This window comes from Anser anser (genome assembly GCF_964211835.1).
Source record: "Anser anser genome assembly, chromosome: 1".
Classification (NCBI taxonomy): domain Eukaryota; kingdom Metazoa; phylum Chordata; class Aves; order Anseriformes; family Anatidae; genus Anser; species Anser anser.
Window position 1 is genome coordinate 31,029,130 of NC_139720.1, and position 13,758 is coordinate 31,042,887.

Below are 13,758 nucleotides of genomic sequence, written 5' to 3' on the forward strand. Positions count from 1 at the left end.
AGAGTAAAGTTGAGTTTAAGTAGCTAGCCCCTCAACAGAGCATACGAACCAAAAAAGCAATTGAAAGTAAGTGTTTAGATTCATGTTAGTATGACTGTTCTGGCAGATGTCCATATGCTATGGTATTGTCTGTGAATTCATTATATTCTATCTGTCCATACATGCAGATGCATCCTAGGTGCTAAGAAAATCTGTGGTTTAGCTTTCTAGCACTAAAATCAGAGGTATTCCTGTTTGCCATAATAAGCATCTTTATCAGGCTGGCATGCTGCCTGGTTAAGACTGTTTGCAAGGTATGGAACCAGCATGGATCTGGCAGACCTCTTTACGGCTGTGTCCGGAGCGATTAATCATGTGGAGTGATTGCTTGGTGAAGATTGGGAAGGTTTTCCAGGTTGATGGAGTTGGGCCAGGCTGGCGGAAGCAGAGGCGGAGGAGGAAATAGATGTGACTGATTTGAAAATCCACGTTAGGATTTGCAGATTATGATTATGCTTGTGACAAATTCCTCCTTCTCCTCAGGGATTCACTGGCATTTCTACATGAGGAGACAGGGCACTGAATAGCAAGCTACCACTGCTTTGTAGACCCAGCCTCAGATCTTCGTTATGAGGATGTAAACTTTCATAAACCTATCTGCATCGCCTGTGCCATGGTTACAGCACAGGGAGACCAATAAAAAAATCATACCTGCACATGCCCTCCTCTACATGGTTTGGTTAGTCCAGGGTATTACTTGGCTCTGGCTAACCAGTTGCAAAGCCGGTTGCCAGAGTGAAGGTTTGTGATGCTTCTCTGGCATGAAGGGCCCACCAACAGCAGAGAAGCGTGAAGATATTCAGTCCTGCCTTTGGCAGTTGGAGAACAATGTTGGAGTGCGTGCCCAGAGAGATGCAGGACATTGCCCTGCAGTCACCTGGAAGCCCAAGAAGCAAAACCAGAATGATTGATCACTCTGTGGCACCTTACGAGGTGTCTGTGGAGCTGCAAATTGCTACCCACACCACACAGAGTGGAAGTGGGCACTGATGGATCGGTTGGTCAATTCACACATACCCAGGAAATAACCATAGAGGTAATATGGGAGCACTGAAGAGGGATTAGGAAAATGAGGCGTATCAAACACATTCAAGTCCCTGCCAACTGTTGTGGCTAATCACCCGCAAGCTCCTACACTTGCAGGTCATGTCTCACCATCACCAAGGGCTGAACCTGTGCACCTCACCATTTACAGACCTGGCCTTGGCATTACCTCTACCAACCCTGCACATATTTTTTCCAGTGCATCTACAGCACATCTGTGCTTATCAGCACTATAAGTTCATATTGCTGAAGTTTCTAGCCCACCTCTTCTTCCATTTCTCATGTCTAAATCTAGCCTCTTAATCCCATCCAGTAAACCTTCCTGCTTCTATACCAAGGACCTAGAGCAGATTTGGGTTTTTGACATAATTCTTTCCTCAGAAGGCTTCTTTTCTGGAAAAAAAAAAAAAAAAGTCTATCACCCCTGACCAAAGCTGCAGTCCATAATTTCACACTGACTGATCATGTAGTAGTAGCATATCCCCTCTCAAACAGTAAAAAAGATGGTGGGATGGAAAAATTAACCTGGTTCCCTTTACCTTAAACCTCTGCAAGTCAGAGCATTCCCACAGCACAGCAAGGGAAAGCTTGTTTTCCAGACTTTCTGTGTTCACCTCTTTCTACAAACAGCAGCATAGGAGATGAATAACAGATGAGGTGGGTACATATCCAATAGCAGAGCAGTCAAACAAGTAAATAACAAGGCACATGCTTGCAGACATCTGTCTGTCACTGCAAACAAACCCTACCCACGGAAGGTCAGCTCCCCCTCGTGCCTGAGCACTGTCTATGCCTTTCTCTGCTGTAGTTTAGGACTCTGCTCATCCAACTGACCAGTTTTCTTACCCCAGCACCAGATTTCTCCCTTTGTTCCCTACTGATCCTGGCTGTTGAACTTGGGCAGAGAATTTCACTCCCTATAAGGATCTAGCCTTGAAGATCTACATATAACTTGGCTGTAGGTAAAGGAATTACACTGGTAAACCTCGATTTAAGAGAAAATTAAGAAAATTTCCTGTAAATCAGCATATACTTGATGCAACGGAAATTGTATTTGGAGAACAAAAGTGTCAGGCATACAACAGCAGCTGTCACACACCTACTTTCAACCTTCCTTCCCCATTCCCTTTCCCCAAAGAGCTCCACTCCATTAACCACTACACAATGTCAGAGCTGTCTGAAAGTACATCTCTTGTATATAACAAGCAGAACCATGAAAAAATCAGCTACAGTGGATACTATTTTCTTTGAGACTGTTTTTACTTGTGAAAATTCTCAGCTTTTATATTTCATGCGGACTCTGTGACCTGAAGAGAGAAGAGAGATGATAATGGAGCAGGTCAGATTTGTTGCTTCATAAAAAAAGTGTTCTAGTGTTTATTGAACTAATGAAGTATGTCTGCCATTTTTTATCTTTTTTTTTTTTCTTGTGGTTGATTGCAGACTCTGGTTAAAGCTTCTCCCAGGGCAGGGGCACTTATCAGAGCTCTCTCCAGAGTGGGTTCTCTTGTATATGAACTCACATTGCAGCCTTTCCTTCAGTCAAGGCACTTCAAGACTATCTGGCTGCCTGAATTCTTTTAATTTCACTTTAATTCATCCAACAAATTCAAAAGTTATTGCTGGCAACAGAGAAGCGCAGTGGGATTACATAAGAGACTGAGCTAAGAATCACCGCAGCCCTTCCCTCCTTGCTTCTCTACACGCTGGCATGCAAAGAGAGAAGAAAATGTGCAAAAATACCTTAAAATATCTGAGGAGAGAAATTAACCTCAATAGGACAGGTTCTCCCACATCTGTATTTTCACCCCAGACCTGCAGTGATTTCTGCTGAAGATGTTTCTGCCCTGACCTGCAGAGGCTGGCTGGTGGGAATGGCTCCTGCTGCTGCCTCCCACCCAGTGACTTCCTCCCCATGTCCCTGCCCTAGGGAAGTATCTGTACTGCAGGCATCCATTGCTGGAGCAACCTCAGCTGCTACCAGCAGCACCGAGCCCTCAAGGCCGGACCTACAAGGCTGAAGGATCCCACTGCCAATGAACCTGTCAGCGAAAAATATACTGTGACCTCGGAAAAAATAAAGAGGGCCCTATAAAGCCTCACTTTATCTTCCCTTGTTTCTTGCTGGTCTGTGTCATCACAGCTCTGTGCGTGTGTAGAAAGAGAAGCAGAATTAATTTTTTAAAAAAACTAAATCTCTTCTTTCTGTAAAAATAGGTCAAACACAAATCTAAAGGATGTGCCTTCAATACATTTTCTGCCATAAATCTTGCTGGTGTTCCACTGTTTGTTGCTGCAGTGTCTGCTAATCTATTCAATCTCTTTATCACAAGGGATTTCATTACAGACCCACTAGTAATTACTCACAAGTCTTAGAGTGTTGTCTCCATCCAGTGGTGAAACTTTAAAAATGCTTTCCTGGAGCTACAGTATTTCAGACTTCTTGTTAAGCATGAAATACATTAAGTGCTGATCATAAATTGCAAAAACTATTAACTGGATAACTACACTGAAACATCACATATGAAACCTAAAAATGCACACTCCTATAATAAAATGAGGGTTTTTTTGTTACAAAAATCTCAACAGCAACTGCTGTGTGTTTTAATTCTTATCCTCCCTCAGTTCTCAACATTCACTTTGAAAGCTGATACTCTTCTGCCAATATAACAGTGTCTGGAGACAAGAAGGGAGGAACTCACCCACCTCCCTCTCCTGTTCCTCCTCCGGCTTCATACAGCTACATCAATAACCTCCTCTTGTCTAATGTAAAAGAGGAGTACTTCTGGCAGTTCACATTTCTTAGGTGTGGCAGCAGCAGGACTCCACTACAGAGTGTGCTGGGTTAAATGAACGAACGCAGCTTCACCAGCAGACACTCAGTAATTAAGATCCTGCTTCATTGCCATGTTGATTTTAGCTGCCATGGATAGAAAAGAAAAAAATTCAGACAGAGTCGGCTGTCACTACCCAAAGGAATGCTAGGTTTATTCTTCACTGTAGCAGCTTATGCTTTAAGTATTTTAGAGCCAGGATGCCCCAGCTTGACTCTTACCTTGCTCTTCAGGAATTCATTATTTTTTTCCCTTCTCTTCATTTTTGGCATGGCCTCAGCAAACATTTGGTCCCAGATTCTCCTCACAAAGAAGAGAAAAAATGATGCTGTCTGAATAAGGCAAGAGCAACTTTATCAAAAAACGGTGTGAAAGGTTAACTCAGACGATAAATGGTCTGTGCCAGACTCTCAGCAATGTTACATTGACCTGCTTTTTGTTTAGTTTTGTTTTCCCTAATTGCTTTCAAGTATGCCAAGGTCTGGCCGGTCTCCAGAAACCAGGAGCAGAAAAACAGTGCAACTCCATTTTTAACCCATCTCCTTGGACTACCCTCAAGGCAGTACTGGCACAGCTCAGACTGGAGGTCTTTGTATTCTGAGGATGTTGCTGAAGTCTGTACAGATGCACCCTACCTCCTGTGCATGTGTGAAGCTGTAGTATGGGATTAGGAAGCAACCAATTTATTCAATATTACATTTCAGAATTTTAAATCCATGCATGGTCCCTTCCCTTTTGAAGGCATCATAGCTCTGAAGTCGATAAAAAGAGTTGGCAGCACAGCTGTGCCTGGAACATTTGGAGAAAGATTTTGCTACTGAATGCTCAGTTGCCATTCGCATCAGCTGCCAGGTCATACCCTTGATTCCAGAAAGTTTTGAAATTAGTCGTGCCAGAAAGTTCAGGACTGTTTGGACCACCTCCTTGTTCCTAGGTTACAGCCTCAGCAAACAGCTTGGTTCATTCAAATGGCCCTTCTAGACTGAACAGCGCCGACAAGACACTAAGAGCACATGAAGTTATGTGTGAACATATGCTCATAATCTAGTTTTAAACCCTCATTAAACTAGACTGCAAACCTGGAAGTACTGAGGTTATTTCTTCTTTCATTGTTGAAGTGCTGAAGAAAGCTATGAATTTATATAGAAGAAAATCTCTCTCTCTCAGGAAAAGCATTAGTAAGACTAAAAATTAAACAATCTGCCTTTAATTCCACTCAGGTTTCTTTAAAATAAATGATTCAATTCTTCAAAAAGACACGACATTTTGAAAAAAAAAAAAAAAGTTCTCCAGATCTCCACGACCTGTTTGTATCTTTCCTTGGCCATGTCTTTACCAGCACACACCTCCACTCTCAGGATCCATTTTCAAGGAAAGCATTCAGGCTAGAATTGGCCTGTTTTGTTGGCTTGGAAGAAGAGAGAAGAGGCCAAAAGACATCTGCACACCTGAAACAGGAGACAGAGAGCAGTCTCCTCTGCTCAGAGGGAGTCCTGAAAGTCCAGCAACAGCGCTACTGGAGCAAACTTGCATCTAGACAGGGGCTCCTGCCCCTGCTTCTTTTTAGATGTTTGCCACATGAACTCTACTGCCTAAAAAGTATGTTATTTTTTCCACTTAAAGACAATCAGAAAGGAAACAAATTTACTAACCTTGTCATACAGGGAGAAAAGTACAAGGCCAAGGACGTGGTCTAATTATCAGTTGAAGTGGGATCTACCAGCAAGTGTATTTTACCAGTAAGTACAGGTAAAATACAGATTCCTTCCTAAACAGATTATATCCACTGGGTAAGGATATCAGGCTCAGCACCTTAGCCCATCACATCACATCTATTGTCCTTCCTCTCTCCTCCATTTTTCATCTTCTTTAACAGATGCATTCTCTTAAACCTTTGCCATATAGAGATACAAGTAATCACCTAACTACCTTTCCAGACAATCCCACAGATGAGACGGAGGCTGACTATGATATCTAGCTGATTTATCAGTTCCTAACCTTGCTCCCTGAAACTCACAAATCTTCTGGCCCCATCAGCCTGCAATGACCCGAGAGTTCTCCACCATCTTTTACACAGAAGTAATTCTGGTCAATTTACAATGCCTTTGAGAAAAGGCCTTGAACCGCCCAAACTCTTAGTCATTCACCACATTTAAATCCTCCGATACGTGGAATTATGCGTGTACCCTTTGTCCAAGGAAAGAAAACTTCAGAACATAGAAGTGCTTTCATGGAAAGTTTCTTCTGTCTGTTAAACAAGTCAAGGCAGCCATCACCCATTTCTTGGCTGGACACTCTGTACAGATCTGACTGAAGAGTTTCCAGCCTCCCACAGTAACTTATAGATGTATGACCAGCCAGCCTTGCAGGGCTTTTCATCCACACCAGAAATCAGCATCAGATGACTCCCTTATGCTGCATATCCTTTCATGTCACAGTCCCACTGAAGTCCCATTAGGTCTGATCAGCCCTATTCACCTGGCCAGGCTCTAAAGTGGTGCCGCTGATGTGGAGTCACAGAAATCACTTTATATGCTCCTGAATATGCACAGTTGTTCATGGCTTTATATGTGTGTGGGTGGTCAGAAAGCAATGTTTCAGAGCTTAACCCAGGTTAATAGCTTAACCCTAGCTGGTTGGTAGCACCAGCTCTTAAGTCATAACAGTCTTCTTGTAAGTAACAAAACTAGCAGCCACCACATATCATTGGATCCCTACCTAGTTCTGTTTCTCAGTCATCTCTCTTATTATTACAAGTAGCTCCAGGGTCAAGGGTCAGTAGAGTTGGAGAGTTTACATACCTACCCCCAGCGTGCAGAGACTGGTGGCCATCATTCTCTCCAGTCAACCTCCTAGTCCCTGCTAGGGAAAACCCCCAAGTCCTTCCTGGGTCTCTCCATCCCCCCCACCCAGTCCAGGTGATGACCTTGACACTGAGTCTCTTAAAATGACAGTAAAGAACAGCCAACAGCAACCATGAGTGAGCTGCCAAAGAATCCCTCCCTTGCAGCTGGCTGCAATGCTAAACTAAAGCTTGTGGCCTGTCTTCCACATCTGTGCTGGTATCACTGTGCTATCCTGTGCTAGGTAAAAATATTCTGAGCCCTTCATTAGCTACAGGAGTTGGTCAACATTGACTTCCTTGCTATGCCTAGGAGACTAACTTCTTACAATTACAGCTTGTGATAAATAATGGGTACTTGAAGAAAAAATAATAATAATAATCATCATCATCATCTGAAATCCTTCCTGACATATCATTATTGCACTGGGAGCTGGGATTTCTCCACTTTTATTCCAACTTTCCCAGGTTAGGACATGTTTATTTTTCTGGGAACTCAGTTCACCATTGCTCCTCCTCCATTCTCCCAGAACAAACACTAATTCTGGACATGCACAGATTTATTTAGGGCAGGGAGGGGGGCTGCAAGGAGGACAGGGCATGCTGACAGGCACTCCCCATATCTCGCTGCTTTGCCTGGCTTATACCTATACTTACGGGTTCTGCATCACAGCAGTACAGAGTCTGAGTACACGGTTCTGCACAGTAACTAGAAGACCTGACAGGCATGTGTGACAGTTGCATCCCTCCTCTATTTTGTGCTAGCAGCACTCTAGCTCAGCTGCTGCTGATAAGCAGTCCTAATTGGACACAGACATTGTAAAATTGTACAGAGTCACACCTTATCAGGAACTAAGCTGCCTGTCCAAGGACATGAATTCCTATGCAGAGCTGGTGTAGTTGAGAAACTACTAATAAGAAAAAAGAAAAAAGAAGGAAAAGAAAAAAGAAAAAAAAAAAGGCCTGTATTGGATGACTGTTGAAGGAAGGAATTTGACTACAAGTCAACAACTTTACACTATAAATACTTGCAGCCACTAGAGCCCACTGAGCAGGGACACCTCTCAGGGTTGTTCCTCAAAGCTTAGAGATCCCTTACCTGGCATCTGATGTTTACAGCAGGGTAAGTGGCACTGCTATATACTTGCAACATTTAAATTTACCAAGTTTAAGTGACATTTTGTATACATCAACCTAGCTTAATTATTAGGCTTGTAGTAGGTAGCAGGTTTGACCTCCAATCAACCATAATAGAATGCTTGACTGCCATCTATGTTTGATCATTAATTCTGCTTGATCATTGATTAATAAATCCTTTTGGTTAACCTCAAGATAAAAATATTTTCAATAATTCACCTGCAACACCAGGCAGCAGCACAAGGTACTATGTGTGCACATACGTGTGTGTAAAAAAAGAGAGGACTATCATCTTAGATGTTCCTGAACAATCCATAGGCTTTATAAACCTAACAAATTTGAACAGACATTTATTTACAAAAGGGGATCTGATACCCAGATGTCTTTTCTGAGAAGCTTTTTATCTGTTTGGCTATTCAGAGAGAGAGAAATATGCATGTAATTCTAACAGTTCCATATGATAAAGGCTTCAGAAAACATATTGCTAATATACTAACTGGGGAAGCTGCAATTCATCTTAAATGTTTGCCCCAGCAAATTAGCTGAAGTCATTTTAGGTTAGCAATAGTTCATTGACCCAACCTTCCTAATAACACTTCTAACTTCACAAGCAAGGATTGGGTGTGAAATTGGCACGTGGTACGTAAATTTTTCTGATTTTCTATGCTCATGCATATGCCATTTCATAGCAAACTGTAAAAAGAAAGATGAAGAATATAAATAAGACTCAATTTCTTATACTATTCCTTTAGATATGTCCATCTTAAAGCTGTATAATTTAGATTGTATAATTTATAGTTGGACGTTTATGTTGTAATCTCTCTCTCTCAGAAGAGGGGGCCTAGAAGTCTAAATCATAAGTGATGATGAGTATGGGTGAAAAAGAGAACAAGACCGAAGTTATTTCTTCTAATGAAAAATAAAATTTCGTGTGCGGAGACAGGATTTGCCCCGAAAAAGTGCAGAAAGAATTAGGAGTGACAGAAGACAGAACTGAAACCTGAATGCATACAATGAGGCTGTAAGAAACTACTATTAGAGACTTGTATCTGCATAGAGAGCATCACATCAAGCTGAGTAGGAATGCATCTGCAAGTCGATTCTTATTAGAAAAAGTCATACTAACAAGCTGTAAGTTGATTGCAGACTTTAGTACAGCCTGTGATTTTAAGTCTTAGAACATCAGAATGGTTGTACTAGCTCAAACCCAGGGTCCTTCAAGTCTAGTACTCTGTCTCCAGCCACTCCAATAAGGGAATACATAGGAATGTTAGCACAGAGTAAGCATATTTCATGCTTTTCCCTTCTACTCCCCCAGTTCCAAATATTTTCTGTTCAGGAAATTCCTGAGTTTGAAGAGGTTTATCTATTTATTTATCCCCAACAGAAATCTCTTCCAAGATTTGCCCATTTTCACCTTGAATTTGTCTAATATTCTCGTCTCCACCCTATTTTTTGGCTAGTTCTGTGTATCTACTATCTCTTCCATGAAACATTGCTGATTTTCTTTGTTTTCCTGGAACTGGCTGGTCCTTGTAACACCAAAAGACAGTCAACAGTTGATCTCTATACACAATCTCATTATCACCGATGATTGTGCTTCTGCTCATCCCCACCGTAGCCATCTCTTCAAGGCTGAAGAATGCCTCTTAGTCATTCATCACATGGAAACCCTTACCATTTAATTACCCTTGCTGCCATTTTCCAAATTCTTTCCAATTCTACTATAGCATCTTGAAAGTAAGGGGATCAGAATTGACCATAGTACTCTACAGGTCCGTGTCATAGTTATATTTTTCTTGTTGTCTACTCCTTCCTAACATCTGTTTTGCTTTCTCATTGCTCCTAAGCACAGAGCTGATGCTTTCCTAAACCTATTCCCTACAAGATCTTGTTAACAGTAATCATCACAGGCCCATTATTTTACTTTTTACCCCCTGAACACCACTTTATTTACTTTGAATTCCATTTTACTGTTCAGCTATCCAGGCTTCTCAGAAGTTTCTCAAAAACACTCATAAGGAATGAAGCATCAGAATGACTTTCCAAGTAATAAATACAAAATAAATCTGACATGGCATCAGCAAAACTATTAATTTCAATGAGTGCTATAGAAGATACACTTGAGAATCCTGTACAGGCGAAATTGTTGTTTTCATACAATTTATCCACAGTTATATGTGCCTCAAATGGCAAATCTTTCTCTTTACTCTTTCAAGATTTTAATATTGGTTTATGTACACTCTTGCTTCGTAGACCTCTACAGATCAGCTGAGCAAATATGAAAGATTTTACACCCTAAGACACTGCTCTATTCACAGGAAGCTAATTTTTGCTGGTCAAAATATTTACTAATTTACTTATATAATAAATAACTGTGAAGAGATCATTATTATAGCCGGCCCTTCAAATTTTCAATGCAGTCAAATTGGGGGGGGGGGGGGGTATTAATTTTTTACAAATGTTCAGTAGAGTGGTTCCAGCAAGAAGAAACATAGTCTCTGCAGAAAGACCAGCATGTCAATGGATTTCTGAAGAAAAATAAGCTTTCCTAGGCACAATAATCTCTTAGTCACTGTTTTGGAGACATGGTTGCTGGTTGACTTTTAAGATTTGAAATGGAGTAAAACCTACAAGCATATTCATAAGAAACAAGCCTGTATTTCTAGAACATGATAGGTAACTAATGTATTTTCTGAACCTAATTTATGTAATTTATTTGCCTTGAAAAGCACTGTATGGCGTACAATAATGCACAAAAGGATAGCTTGTTTTTTATTTCATAGGGAAGTACTGCTGTGTGATGCAGCACTTCTTTGGTCCTCAGACTTCATGGATGGCAAATAAGCAGATTTATGGTATTGTTAGAATAGACTGTGGCTCTCATGAGGTGTGACAGCTGTTATTTCATACTATTTAAGTCAGAGTGAAGTGACAGTCAGCCACACACTGGAAATGATACCTACAGGCATAAATAATGTGTATCCACATGATTCCTCCAGCATGTAAACACAATAATGTAGTTACACTCCCTCTTTCGGATGTACTCGCCTTGGCACATCAAGACTGCTCACTGGGTAGCTGTGATGTTCCATGACAAATCACCCATTCTTCACGCTTTGCTATTCTTTATGGCAGGACCCACGCCTTCTCAAATGTACAGTCCTGTTGCATTTGCCATTTTTCCAACCTGAATCCTTTTTAAAACACAGACCAACTGAATTACCAGTAAAACCACAGATATGAAAATAACCACTTATGTCTTCTCTATAAAAGATGTGTATTGGAAAAATAAAATAATAATACACATATCAACATAAAACAAGGATAATTCCTGATCCAACATATTGAGCTTCTAGGGCAAGGCTTTGGTAGCTTGGGGGGAGGAGTGGGGGAAGGCTGCAGGGGTGATCTCTGTGAGCAGAGCCCAGCAGCTGCCCCATGTCAGATCACAGTCAGCTCCGGACGGTTCCAAAAGGGACCCACTGCTGGCCAGAGCCAAGCCAGGGAGCGATGCTGGTTGGGCCTCCGGGAGAACAGATAGAAGGAAAAAAAAATAAAAAATAAAAAATAAATAAAACTGCTGTGCTACAGCAGCTGGTAGAGTGAGGAGTGAGAAAATGTGAGAGAAGCAGCCCTGCAGCCCCCAAGGTCAGTGCAGAAGGAGGGCAGGAGGTGCTCCAGGCACGCCGCAGCAGTTCCCCTGCGGCCTGTGGAGAGGCCCCTGGTGGAGCAGGCTGTCCCCCTGCAGCCCATGGGTCCCACACGGAGCAGATCTCCACGCTGCAGCCCGTGGAGGAGCCCCCGGTGGAGCAGGTGGATGTGGCCTGGAGGAGGCTGCGGCCCATGGAGAGCCCCCGCAGGAGCAGGCCCCGGGCCGGAGCTGCAGCCCGTGGAGAGGAGCCCACGCAGGAGCAGGGGGTCTGGGGGGAGCTGCCGCCCGTGGGGGACCCGTGCTGGAGCAGTTTGCTCCTGGGGGATGGACCCCGTGGTACGGAGCCGTGTGGGAGCAGTTCTTGAAGAGCTGCTGCCTGTGGGCAGCCCCCGCAGGCTCAGTTGGGGAAGGACGGCATCCCGTGGGAGGGACCCCGCGTGGAGCAGGGGCAGACAGTGACCGTGAAGGAGCGGCGGAGATGAAACGTTAGGGACTGACCGCAGCCCCCATTCCCTGTTCCCCTGCGCTTCTGGGAGAGGTGGTAGAGGATGGAGGATGGGTGGAAGGTGTTTTTAACTTTCTTTTAGTTCTCGCTGCTCTACTCTGTTAGTAATGGGCAATAAATTATATATGTGTTTTGCCCATGACAGTAATTGGTGAGTGATCTCAGTGTCCTTATCTCAACCCCATGAGCCTTTCTTCCCATCACACTTTCTCCTCTTGTTCTTTTGAGGAAGGGGACAGAGACTGGTGTTGGTGGAGCTTAGCTGCCCGTCACTGTGAAACCACCACATCCACCTTTGCCACAACAGAAGAAAAATGTTTCAACAGAAGCACCATGTAAACAGGACATGTTTTGTAACACAGCCAACAGTCATTATCTGATGCAGCATGTTAATTTGACTCTGATCCAGGCGGTACCTTACCAAAGTAAAAACACGCTGAGTAAAGCCAGAAGTAACTCATGATAAGACTACAGCGTCAGGAGACAAGAAACCTTGCCATTCCTTGCAGCTGTATCTCAGATTATTTACGTAACCAGGGGTGACTCAGGTCAGGGCTCAAATGCACGACTGAATTATGAGTATCTAATAAGTGACTGTGTGTCTCAGCAGCGATAACTCACGATAACAACTTGCATCGCCAGTGAAGGACACGTAAGCTGATCCCAGTGCCTTGGAACTGGGCATAAGACAGCACTTGCTTAACAAAATTCCTATGACAGGGATAACTTCATGAAGTGCCACATGCTGTTTTTCTTAGGTGCCTGTAAGTTGAAATAAATCATTGTTTTTAAAGAGCACAAAAGTCTAAGTGTTTAAGTCTCTTATTTCCAGTATCTCATACAGAATTCTGTTTTGTTTTTGTTTTAATCAAGTATTAAATGTCCTGATTCCCTCAACACTAAAGGAATTTTATAAGATAAAAGTTACCCTACTCACATTAGTCTACACTCACCAAAGTTTTTCGTTTCTTTGTTTGACTTCAAGGTTATCATGCAAAGTACTGCTTTAGTGTAAACTTGCTCTGCCAGGTCTTTTTTTTTTTTTTCTTTTTGAAATGTTGATAGGTTAAATTTATACCAACAGATTTCATGTGAGAGATCCTCTGTCAGCACCTGTCTAGCTTTATGCGAGATTGGGTATCATTTGTCCTACCACTGACAGGATAAAAGCAGAAAGTCAGTATAAAAGCCCATGCTGTGCGCTTGGCTAACTCAGTAGAATATGGGGAAAGACAGGAGGAAATCAGGTTGCACCAAAGTGGTTTGTACCATTTCAAAAAACTTCCTTGGGTTGCAAAATATTTTTCATATGCACAGAATAAAACGCAAGTAGAAACATGATAACCACAGCAATTGCCAAATGGGAAAAGTAGAAGGAGTGGAGGCCAAAACATCCAAAGGAAAAGAAAAAAAAAAAAAAGAGGGGGCGGGGGAGGAGGTATTACACAAGGAACAGAGAATGTGTCTCTTGATTTTAATCAAGAATCTGGATGCCTACCTGTGCAATTTGCTCTAGGGATCCTGCTTTGACAGGGGTTTTGGACCTGATGATTTCTCGAGGTCCCTTCTAACCACTACAGTTCTGTGATTAACAACATTTTTAACAACAAACCACGAGTTCTGCATTCAGTTCCTAGCAGGAGCATGTTGTATATACGCTTCACCTGCACAGGTAGTTACTTCATTTATTTGTACACAAGTG

General features: G+C 42.5%; 1 protein-coding gene across 8 annotated transcripts in view; it reads right to left on the reverse strand.

Annotated features, from left to right (window-relative positions):
* The window catches only part of LOC310897767 (uncharacterized protein), a 71,827-nt gene extending 67,468 nt beyond the window's left edge, over positions 1–4,359 (reverse strand). For 6 of the 8 annotated variants that reach the window (XR_014582577.1, XR_014582578.1, XR_014582579.1 and 3 more), the window contains exon 1: positions 4,139–4,359. The gene's annotated coding sequence lies outside the window, so the exon portion shown is untranslated. Of the gene's footprint in view, positions 1–2,826; positions 3,954–4,138 lie in introns of those variants that run through there. The other 2 variants (XR_014582580.1, XR_014582581.1) reach the window with 1 other exon arrangement.
* Positions 4,360–13,758: the final 9,399 nt, after the last annotated feature.